The sequence below is a fragment of the Gorilla gorilla genome, chromosome 18 (genome assembly GCF_029281585.2).
Source record: "Gorilla gorilla gorilla isolate KB3781 chromosome 18, NHGRI_mGorGor1-v2.1_pri, whole genome shotgun sequence".
NCBI lineage: Eukaryota > Metazoa > Chordata > Mammalia > Primates > Hominidae > Gorilla > Gorilla gorilla.
The window spans coordinates 67,653,118-67,665,395 of NC_073242.2; the positions used below are offsets into that span (position 1 = coordinate 67,653,118).

The following is a 12,278-nucleotide window of genomic DNA, read 5'->3' on the forward strand; positions in this document are numbered from 1 at the left end:
AAGACTGTCATTTTCTTTGTTCTAGTGACTAAACTTATGTTTTTCAGACTAAAAGTATGAATCTGTATTGGTGACCGTATCAAACTGTTCCATTGTCCAGTCACATTAAATTACTTACACTGTCCTTGTAGCTCATTATTACTTGACATTTATTGAGATCCTGATAGTCCAAAGAGGATGGGTAGAATTTGAGTTCCTAGTAATGGAAAATGGAAGAACTAAGTTCATTTCCCCTGAAGAGTTTTAATGTGTTTTGATCCGTTGAAGTTGTTAAATGTATGAGCCTATGTATTATACAGCTAATGGTAGTTTGGATCTCCTTTTGATATGTGTTGGTTTCACATCTATCCAAACATCTGGTGAGGATATTTCAAACCACACTGGGTTTTCTATCAGCGTACTTTAAAAGTAAGCAATTCCAACTAAACATTATGAAGTCTTCCATACTATAAACCAAGAAGCAATTTAGTTGGCAACTCACAAGTGGAATGTAGAATGAAAATGAAATGAGATAAACTCCCCCCACGAGGCAGTCCACAGTGTACACCCTAAAGGGTTGAATGCTGATACAGTACATAAAGTGTGCTTTTATAAAAGCTTGGAATTTCCAAATATTTATCATGGCAGTGTTTTATGCTTAAATCACATAATGAATATAGTGTCATTTTTCTTTTTAGTTCTGTTATGCTGATAGTTTGAACTAATAAGTGATGAGACTCGAAACTTCAGCTAAATCCTTCTTCAATACTCTAAAGCATATATTCCACTTCAGTTGCAGAAGAGTCGTTCAAATTATTTAATGCCACTATAAACACAGTAAGAGTATCAGTATAAAACATAGCACCATTCCAAAAACTTTTGGTTTTTATTCCACTGTAATTAAGATTGAGAAACAAGGATTTGTCATTGTTGTTCTAGCTTATGACTGGAATCCTAGAAAGCAATTTTAAACAGGTCGTTTTATAAGCTTAAGAGTTTAAAAAATCTATTTCTGTTTATTCAGATTGAATTTTGCTTTGAAAATGTAAGAGATTTGTTGATACTTAGAATATACATCATTATGAGTATTTTCTATGTACTGTTGGTTGATGGCCTAATAACAGTTTTTAGTGGTGTATAAATGTGTTTATAACTATCGTCAGATAAACTTATTAACCTCAGTTTTTCAGATACTGATTTCTTTCTGAAGTATAGGAATTTCTTATACATGTTTCCTACTCTTTGCCATCAGATTTGGGACCAGGTATTTCCATGGCTGACCACAACACTTTTTGTGTAGAGATTTGAATTTATTGTTTTGTTTCACATCCAGGAATTTGGTAGGCTAGATTATTTGGATCAAATCTTCTATTGAAAACAACTAAAATGCAGAATATAAAATTTTTTAAAATCTCCTTAAAATAATTGAAGAACTAACTACACGGTAAGCCATTATCAGGCTGATACTTATGGGAAAGTAGAGGAGGTAAGCTACAAATTTAGGCTGTTTTGATCCTGAGGACATTTGCCCATTTGGCAAACTGGAACTTCATTTTGACAGTCCTATGTGATCAAAGGCACAGAAATCAAAGAAATCATTCTTAGATTTATGGTGAATTATACCTAAACCCTCTCTCCACATGGCCCCAGTGTGTTCCACAGGAAAAGTACTTTTGTGCTACGCAGAGCAGGAGTGGAAGGGGATTCCTAAGAAGGTGTAACCACAAGTAGACCCTCAAGCATACTGTAATCCAAAGACATACTGCTTGGGTAGTCCAGAACATTTTAAACTCAGGATTTAGTTTTAGGAGTTTGGGAACTTGTGGAAGTCCTAGGTTCCTGACACAAGCCAACAGAATTTCTCTCTGGAGGAAGTTACCACAAATAAGACCCAAGAATAAGTTTTCAAAAGCAGTGAGCAACACATAGTAAAAAATAACCAGGCACTCAAGGAAAAAGTCTGATGCGACCTCTCCTCTTACATCTCCTTTTCTCTTTTACTTTGGGTGCTGCTTCTCTTTTTCCTTCTGCTTCTCTTTTCTTTCTTATTATCTATTCTCCCTTCTTCAACTTTTATAGCTGTTTTATTTCCATTGAAAATCATCCTCTACTTTGTGGCCTCTTGAAGCATTTATTTTATTTTGTTCTCAGTTCTGTTGCTCTGGTTAAGTCCTTCCTTGTCATCTCACAAATAGTCTATTGTTAGAACCTTTTAGTTGATTTTAGTTTTATTTTTTCTTCCCAAATTCAATAGTAAATCAGGTTCAGGCTAATTAAGTCTCTTCTCACAATCCTTCAGTAGTTTCTCTGTGAAAATTCCTGAGCATGACTTTTGATTTCCTTGTAATCTGGCTCCAGATAAAAGAACTAAAAAGTATTGGAAGCTGGGGGAATGATTGAGCACCATTTATTCATGACATTCATTTCCATACTGGATAACAGTATTTTTAATGAATCTATATGCTGTTTGAGAAATTAGAGTTTTTTTTGTTTTGTTTTAGTATTACCATTGGCTTTTCATGTAGTGATTTACACATAATAGCTGCCCAATAAATGTTCACTGGATGAATTAATGACTAAAGAGAGAACGGATAAAACTGTTCAGTCACCTGCCTCCCTTGGCACATGTTGCCTCTATCAAGGATAAAGGGACAAGGACCAGCTCTGACATGCTTGTTGTCACACTGTGGATTGTCCTTTGTTCTCTCAGTTTCTCAGTGTATAGCCAGTACCCATTGAGTTATGCATCTTATCTGAGCTTCAGCTCTCTTGGTGGTGGGATATAGGGAAAGAGTGGTGCCAACATAAACCATGCTTAGGGCATGACATGAGGCCTGGATTTTCCTCTCTTGCCAGGTGGAGTATTTCATCTCTAGGATCAAGGTTGTGATCAGAAAGAACCAGTTTTCTCTAATTTCCAGAGCCAGTAACAATGTCATTCATTTTAAGTAAAGTATGCATAGAAAATTTCTATCTCAATAAAAAAGAGAGATCAGGAAACTATTTATTTTGTACAACCCAAAGACTTAAGGAATTTCGAGACTGGAAGAATGTGTGAGTTATCAGGCAAGATGAGGTTGATAGGAGGAACCTGCATTCACTGGTGGTTCATTATAGTTTGCAGGTTTTTCCATGTATTATCTCTTTTTGTCTTTATACCAATCCTATGATACAGGCAAAGCAGATTCCTATTATTACCATTTTACAGACAAGTTAATGTCTAGCTAGCCTTTCTTTCTGCAAATGAATCACTTAGATCATTTCCGGAAGCATTAGCTGAATACCTCCCATATCCCCCACACTCTGCTCTTGATTGCATTTTTTTTCTGATCTCCGCTATCACTAATTAAGCTTTGTAATCTCAGCAAAACACTGACTGTTTTCTTCCATAACATTCTTGTTTGTAAAATCTGTACTCTATATCACAGCATTTTTTTTTTTACTTTCTACACCTCATTTTAACCTTTCTAGCCACCTTTCTTTCCTCCACTCCAGCATATGAGCATATTACTTTGTAGACAAATAAAATAGGTAAATGCTGAATTAATTGTTAAGTCAAAAGCTTCTCTTTCAGCCCTTTTGGGTTAGGAAAAACAAAGATCCTACTTGGCATAAACAAAATGTCAACAGAAGATGCGCAATAATGTCTATAAAAATCTGAGGACACAAAACTTGGGCAATGCAGATAATCTACCTTGATTATAGGGACTTCACTCAATCTAACATTTTGGCAAACTAAAAACTTCTTTGATGTTGATAATATTTGAGAGCAAATAGGCACACTGTGTTAGGTCTTGGGATAACTAAACATCCAAGACTTATTTTTCAGGTTCATAAGCAAGTGAACAACTTTCAAGCAATACTAAAGTTGCGTGTGGCTAAGTGCTAAAACATGAAGTTTACTTACCACAACATTCATTGAGTGCCTACTTTTTCTGGGTACTGAGAATAAACACAGAAATCTGTCTTTAAATTTGAATAGTGAAGATGAAATTGTGGGCCTGAGTGCAAATTGTCTCTTCTGTTAGAGATTTTCTTAATGAGAATATTTCTGTTAAGATTGAGTTTAGAGAGAATTCATGAATACTCAAAGATTATTGATGTTACTGATGTTGGGCTCACTTCCTTTCTGATAGATTATTATCATTAATCAATTTGTTACATTTTGAGGCCAAATTTTTCAACTTAAGTAAATAAATCTACATTTAGGATGACAGGAAGAAAGAAAAAGTATTTTTCATGTACAAAAGAAGTAATCATCATTTCTTCAAATAAAATTGTAAGAACTGACTATTGGTTTACTAAGTGTCCGTCTACTCAAGAAATGAATCATGACAGCTTTCCTTGTCCATCCAATCTATCCTGTCAGAACTTCTGAGGATCCCCAAAGCAATTCGTTCTGGTTGGTGGCATCTATGTTGTGTGAGAACAATACCAAACATGTGCCTGTGGTGGGAGTGGAAAGGCCCTTAGGAGGCGAAGGCACTCATATCCTCATAAATTACAGCTGTGGTCCTAATTCTTTAGTATTTTAGCTCAACATTTCAACAAGTTTTTTGTCTTAATATTTTATTTGGAGCAATAGTGTGATTTTCCAAGTGATTTCTCTTATGGAAACTCTTGGGTCTATGGAGGACACAGACAAATATTTCAGAGCTTTTTTATTGCTCCAGACAGCAGCAAACACATGGCAACAATAATACACTAAAAGGAAAACTATTATAGTCGGCCTGAACATTCTTCGTCAAAGCCCTTCTTTCATAATCTTGGCCATAAAGGGCCTGGAAAGGCATACTATCACCTCTTCATTGTGTTATTCTCTGCCAGCACACAGCCCAGAAGGGAAATAAAACACATTTAACTGATGTGCACAGGCAGAAGAAAATCTATCAACAACTTTCTGTGAAATGTCTATTATATGAATTGAAAAGTATGTAAAAGCTGGGAGCAGCCTTTGCCACTACAGAAGTTGTTTCGAAGTCCCCGAGTCAGCTGCAGAACGGCAGCTTTGGGGAGGAGCAGCAGCATGCTGGTTACTCATGGTGGGCTGTTCCCTTCTGATTTAAGTGGAGATGCTGCCTGGCCAGTGTGCCTTGAAAGGTCTGGATCTTAACAGAGTAGCTCTCTGTATCGTATTAGAATGATGGGAATTCTAGGTGTGTGAGCCACAATTTTCTATTGTGTAAGATCAATGTCTTTGACTTGTGTCTTAGAACAAAAGTGTTGCTTCTAGTAGAGGAATGAAAAGAAGAAAGGGGAGGCAGGGTTTCATTGAAACTGCCAGCCTCTAGGTCAGTGCACATAGATAGTTACTGCCTCAGGAGGCACAATTGCTGGGTAAATGGTACTACAGAGATTGATTTAGAGTCATGGCTAGTGGGGTGTTCTACATGTCATGTCTGGAAGAAAATCAGGTGTGTTTTTGAGACAGTGTGTTTTCATGTGGAGCAAACAATCAAAACCAGTGAGTGAGAGCAACCCCAGCATGACCATTGGTTCCTCACCTGTGCCACACTCTCTGTGAAGAGTTGTGTCCACACATTAGTTTATTTAATAATTTGATGTAATCTGTATTATATCCCTCATTTTATTCAGAAAATAAGCTCAGAGAATTTTTATATCTTAAGGCCACAGAATTAATGAATGACAGGAGAGCCTGGATTAATGAATGACTAGAGAGTTCAGGTATGCCTGACTCTAGTAATGTCTACATTTCATGGTTGGCCAGGTGTGGTGACTCACGCCTGTAATCCAGCACTTTGGGAAGCCAAGGCAGGTGGATTGCTTAAGCTCAGGAGTTTGAGACCAGCCTGGGAAACATAGTGAGACCCTGTTTCTACAAAAAATACAAAAATTAGCCGGTGTGGTGGTGAGCGCCTGTAGTCCAAGTTACTTGGAGGCTGAAGTGGGAGGATCACTTGAGCCCAAAATGTTGAGGCTACAGTGAGCTGAGATAGTGACACTGCACTCCAGCCTGGATGACAGAGTGAGACCCCATTTAAAAAAAACAAGTTAGATTTTTCTCTTCCGAGGAGACTGATGTGCAAAAAAGTCAGAGAAACTAGAAGGAAGTGCATATGACTGCTAAAAGTGTAAGGTAAGGTGCACAGACAATTAAGAATAATGTTAATTCAAGATGAAATATTATAATCAGTTATTTACTTAGTGAGAAAAGAAACCCGATTTTTTAATTTAGCCTAACGTATTTGCTATACTAAAAAGCCACAGGTGATTCACAAGAAAAAAATAAGTGAGAAAATAATGAAAATAACCATGTTACAGATACCTAGGGAGAAAGAAAGGAATAAAAAAGATAAGGTCACGAGAGTGGACCTGGGTTTGCCTTAAAGATTTCTAAGCTAAGAAAAATAATTTTTTTTTTGCTTCTTTCATAGAAGAGAAAATACTTTCATAAACTTAAGGATCTCATGACATTGGTTAAATAGGACTATAGAAGAGTAGACTTTTCTAAACGTGAACATGTTCAGGTTATTTTCCTAGGCTTCATTTGCTTTGTCTAGTAAAAACTGGTACAACCTTGAAAAATGATAGGGTTGCTAAATTTGGTACTGACTTCTGAATTTGGTTGTGGTTTTATGTAACTAATTGCAAGACTGGTTCTTTCACTCTAATAGTGTCAGAAAGTCTCTGATGAAGGGAATAGTCCTCTCTGGTTTGCTCAAATTATATGTAAACCCACTCTTTTACTTTTGAGAAGTTGAATTAAAGAGTTTTATTTAGGCTGGGCATGGTGGCTCACACCTGTAATCCCAACACTTTGGGAGGCTGAGGCAGGCGAATCACAAGGTCAGGAGATTGAGACCATCCTGGCTAACACGGTGAAACCCCATCTCTATTTAAAAATACAAAAAATTAGCCGGGCGTGGTGGCGGGCGCCTGTAGTCCCAGCTACACGGGAGGCTGAGGCAGGAGAATGGTGTGAACCCGGGAGGCAGAGCTTGCAGTGAGCCGAGATCGCGCCACTGCACTCCAGCCTGGGTGACAGAGCAAGACTCCGTCTCAAAAAAAAAAAAAAAAAAGAAAAAAAAGAGTTTTATTTAGATTATTTTATTATAGCTACTTGCTGTGAAATGAAGGGTAATTGAGTAATCTAGAATCTGGGAGCTATTTTAGAGATTGGAAAGTTTGATCATCATCTGCTACTTGAACAAATAAGCAGCTTGTCAAATGTGAGTCCAACCACTTGATGCAAAAGGGTATGTTTATGGGGTGGCCACTTGTTCATTTGTTTTTAAAGTTTATATGATTTTTAAAATCTCTTTTCTCCCTCAAACCTCTCAAACGCAGATGCCTCTACATTGTAGGTATAGTACTTGGAAATACATAAATTGGTATGAAGAGTATCTATGAGGAGGAAGGAAAAGGTTAATTAAGTTTTATGTAATCAATTGTCATTTTTATAATCTGACCCAAGACTTTAGCCAGGAAAGTAAGTTACTTGCATTTACCTAAAATATAAAGTGTAGCACAGTATTTTGCATATAGAGGGCATTTGATTAAGTATTTGTTAATTTGGTTTTCTCTGCCCAGAACTGTCCTTGAGACATATAATTTGACTGATTTATGATTTATTATAACTTAAATATTATATATTTTAGCTTTAGCTGTTTCTTCTTATTCAAGTTGAATAATTTCTGTTAATGTGGACCAATGTAATACCCCCCAATTAACTGGAATATTTTGTTAGAAATAAACCTCCACTTGAGTATATCTGTCAGGATATAGGATATCAATAGCAAATGATAAATATACCATAATTTGCAGATTAGTTGATGGTGGACTTACCCAATAAGCTGTAGTTATATTAAGACTCAAATTGCATGCAGGTTTGTGAGAAATCAGAGACTCGATTGTAAAATGAAGGCAAAATTAGCTTTCTGAGGGTATAGGCATAACCTTCAACTCTTGATTGTCTAGAAGGTGTTTGGGTCAATCTTTCAAAGTAGTTAGAATTAACCAAAATATCAGAAGAGATGTCTGTATTCTGTATTCAGTGTGGCATTTTCATTTGAATGATTTGATTTTTCCTTCTTAAGTGGTTGTTTTGAATCTTGTTTTTCTGTCCACTTCATTTAATTTTACAACCCATTAGAGTAAGTCAGGATGTGTTTATGGTTTTTGTGTTTTCTTGGGGCTGCCTTAGATACTTGACGAATTGCAGATTACTTAATAATGGTAATACTATGGTTGGGTAGCTGGATTAGATGGAAGATTTGCTGTTGTTGGATGGTCTGGGCTCCATCCGGGCTCGAGCTGTATGGATGTGAAAGTGCAGGAAGTATGATTAAGGAAGATACTAGCGTTTACTAAGTGCTCGACATCGTGCTTAAAGTGTTAAAGGTATCTAATCTTGTATTGATTAAAAGCCACAGTGCCGTGTTTCTAATCCCACTGTCTGATTTTACCCTGAGAACCTACATTTGCCAAGTGACTTGGAGAAATTGTTTAAGTTGTTTATACTCAATTCTCTGAAAAATTTGCAGATACCTGCTTCTGTGTTTTATAAATGATGATGTTTAGTGGGACTTTTAAGAATTGTAGAAATGGGATTGTGGTTTTTCTTAAAAAGACATCTTGTGATGAAGAATGAATAGGTTTGAATCCTTGTCAGTACCAAGTTGTGTAATTTACTTTAACCACCTTTACCCACTTTGGGGTTCGGTTTTGTCATCAAGTGAGGATATTGAATTAGATAAATATTTTGAAGCCTTTTGTTTAAATGAGTGCAACCCACAGCAAGAAATACGTTTTATAAAACATTATAGCACAGACACATGTTGAAAACAGAAATTTTACAAACCAGTATATGTTCTTACAGTGTGCAATATTTATTTTTTAAAAGTGTCATTAACTAAATTGATTTTGTGACCCATAACCATTACTTTCAGTTTGAAAAACACTGTTTTAGATGCTCTCAGACAGCTCTTTCAGTGTTAGGATTTATAAGTGAGATTTAGGATTTAATTTTGTTATTTTTGATCAAAGAAATGCACTTTGAGTTTTTAGCAATGTTGAGCTGTAATCCTCATTTTAACATGGAGGGGACATGATAGGAGCCCATGCCTGCAATTTTATGAGGGGACCTGCCAGATAGACTGCTGTGGGATATGTGGGGCCCTGGGCCGCTGGCCTGGCCAGCAGCAGTGACACTCTTCTCTCTTTGTCCCCTTCTGTTGACTGTCTCCCTGTCGCAGTACCTCATTCTTTGTGCTGCCTTACTTTCCTGATTATTAAAAGAAAATACTTGAAGTGCATCGAGGGAATGACCAGTGAGCCCTGTGGTAAATGTCATCAGCTGATGGGTTCTTGAAAAGTCCATGGACTTTCTGTTTGAGTGTGTGTTTGTGTGTGTGTGCGCACATGTGTGTGTAAAGTAGGGAACACGTATCATGTGTCTTTTATCTCATTACTTTCTTCATCTTGAATGTTATTACTATGCATATAATTGTTTGTATAGCTGGGATGAACGTAGAAATAGTGTTCCATCATGTAAGAACAATGAGGGTATTTCCTATTGTGGCTAAATCGCCTGAACTTTGTGGCAGTGGTGAGACTGAGCTGGGCATTGGGTTTGTTACACCACATTCTGCTTGCTTACATGCTCCTGGAAGTCAGACAGTTTTGAACTGGGTGATAATTGAGAGGCCACCTTCGTTGATATCTTTTTGCTTGAGAGAGGGAGAGGGGAGATCTCAGCAATAAGCATATCTATTCTGGAATTCCAAAGACCTCATTAGAACAGAAATGATGGGTCATTCACCTACACTGAATTTTTCATTGTGAATATTCTCTAAAACAGAGAGAAGGGCTCCAGATCAAACCCATACTGTAAGGAGGCCTACAAAAGCAAATCGGTACACTGTGGTAGCATAGAGTGTGGCTTGTGGCCTGTGACTTTCAGGGTTGTGGTTAATCTTATTGCTAAAATGCAAACATTGCCTTTTTTTTTCCCCCTCAAAGTCAGCCTAGGTCAGGGGAGCAAGCTGCAGAACTGGTTAATGTAAGTTCAAATGATGAGGTGATGGAAGGGCTCTAGGACAAGGACATTCCAGAGCAGAGGGATGTGGACAGACAAGCAGAAGGTTGTCTGGAGGAATCCGGAGGGGAAGTCCTGGTGAAAGACTTTGTGTGGTCCTTCATAAGGCTGTTGGGTGTTCAGGGAAAGAAGGCCGAGCCATCCTACTGAGCTGCACAGAGAGGGCATAGAGCAGCCCTCTGGGACTGAGCCCTTAGCAGTATGCAGACTCTTTGTGTGTAGCCAGAGAAAACCATTCGGAGTTCCTAGGGCATATTTTTCTGTCCTGATTGTTTTGTTTTGTTTTTTTCCACCACAGAAGTGCTGATTTTACCATATCTTTTTCATCTTTCAAAAGTTTAAAATATAGAACATGGGTTTCTCACTAAGAATCTGACATTTTACGTTTACTAACACATTTTAAAACAAACCTTTAATAAAATTATGGAAAGAGTTTTTGTGAGACTATTGTATGAGCCCATACAATGGCCCTGTTAAGTTGGGGGATATTTTCTCAGTTTTACAGAAAATTGAGGCTACTATAATTATCCAGTTGGGCCATATGAAATTGCGATCTTGTAGCCCCCGAATACAGTAGTTGAATATCAGCAGTATTAGGTTGTTCAACCTAATAACTTACCTGAGATGAAATACCCAGGAAGTGACAGGAATGGTATTCTAATTCAGCTCTGATGACACCAGAATTAATCTTCACATTTTTATACTTTCCAAGAATTGGCCTGCTTGGACCTGTAACACCAGTGCCAGTGTACACTGCCTTGGGGCCCAAGGAAATGCATGCTCAACCCACTGCTGCTATCATGGGGCCTGAAGACTGACTTACCTGCCACCCCAGGCCCTAGCAAAACGTTACCACAGCCTCCACTAATAACTGCACCATAAGCTACTGAGGAGAAATCACAGATAACTGGTGCTGTGTACAGCTGAAGAAGTCTTACAAAGACTACACTACTGCATACATCTAGAATCATAGCTAAAGTGCCCTACCCAACCAACACCATAGATACATGTTCAAAACAATGCCCTCCCCTGTTAAAGTAAATTCAAAAAATTGAAGGCAGTGACTGACACCAGATGCCCAAGTAGCAACATAAGGATGCAGGAAACATGAAAAAGCAAGGAAATATGACATCTCCAGGGGAACACAGTAATTCTTCAGCAATGATTCCACTCAAAAAGAAATTCATGAAATCCTGAACAAATAATTCACATTCTTGATTGTGAAGAAGCTCAGTGAGATACCAGGGAATTATGAAAAACAATACATAGAAATCAGAAAAACAGTGCAGGATATGAATGAAAAATTTATCAAAGAGTTAGTTATCATAAAAAAGAACCATACAGAAATCCTGAAACTGAAGAATTCATTGAATGAAATAAAAAATGTTAGATGCAACAATAGTCTAGAATAAGCAGAAGAAGGAATCTGAGAACTCAAAGACAGAAGACAGGTCTTTCAAAATAACCTAATCAGACAGAAATAATGTTAAAAGAATAATTGAAGCTTTGAGACATATGGGATACTATAAAGCCACCAAATATTTGAATCATTTGTGTCCCAGAAGACAGAGAACAAAAGGATTGGAAAACTCATCTATTTTTTGTTGTTAAATAATAGATGAAAACTTCCCAAATCTAGCAAATGATTTAGATATCCAGAAACAGGAGGCTCCAAGATCTGCAAACATATACAATGCAAGAAAGTCTTCTCCTTGGCACATTATAGTCAAGCTGTCTAAAGTCAAAGACAGAATTCTGAAAAAGGCAAGAGAAAAGTGCCTAGTCAGTTATAAAGAAAACCTTATCAGGCTAATAGTGAATTTCTCAGCAGAAACCTTACAAGCCAGGAAAGAATGATACATTCAAAGTACTGAAAGAAAAAAATGCTATCCAAGGGATACTATATCTAGCAAAAATATTCTTTGTAACTGAAGGAGAAAGAAAGTCTTCCCCGGAAATTGCTCAAGGGAGTCCTAATCCTGGGAGCAAAATGACTACATTTACCATGATGAAAACTTATGAATGCGTAAAACCTGCTAATAAAGCAATCACACAAAGGAATAAGGGAAAGTAATTAAATGGTACCTGTATGGAAAACCACCAAACCAAAATTAGAAACAATAAGTGAAAAAGAAAGGAATGAAGAGTATTTAAAACCAGAAAACAATAACAATATAATAGGAACAAAACCTCACATGTTAATAATAATCTTGAATGTGGAAGGATTGAATTTTCCACTTAG

At 37.1% G+C, this 12,278-nt stretch overlaps 1 long non-coding RNA gene across 2 annotated transcripts in view; it reads left to right on the forward strand.

The window, feature by feature from the left end:
* Positions 1-12,278, forward strand: part of LOC129527392 (uncharacterized) — a 124,370-nt gene that overhangs the window by 13,245 nt on the left and 98,847 nt on the right. The gene's annotated exons all lie outside the window — the stretch shown is intronic.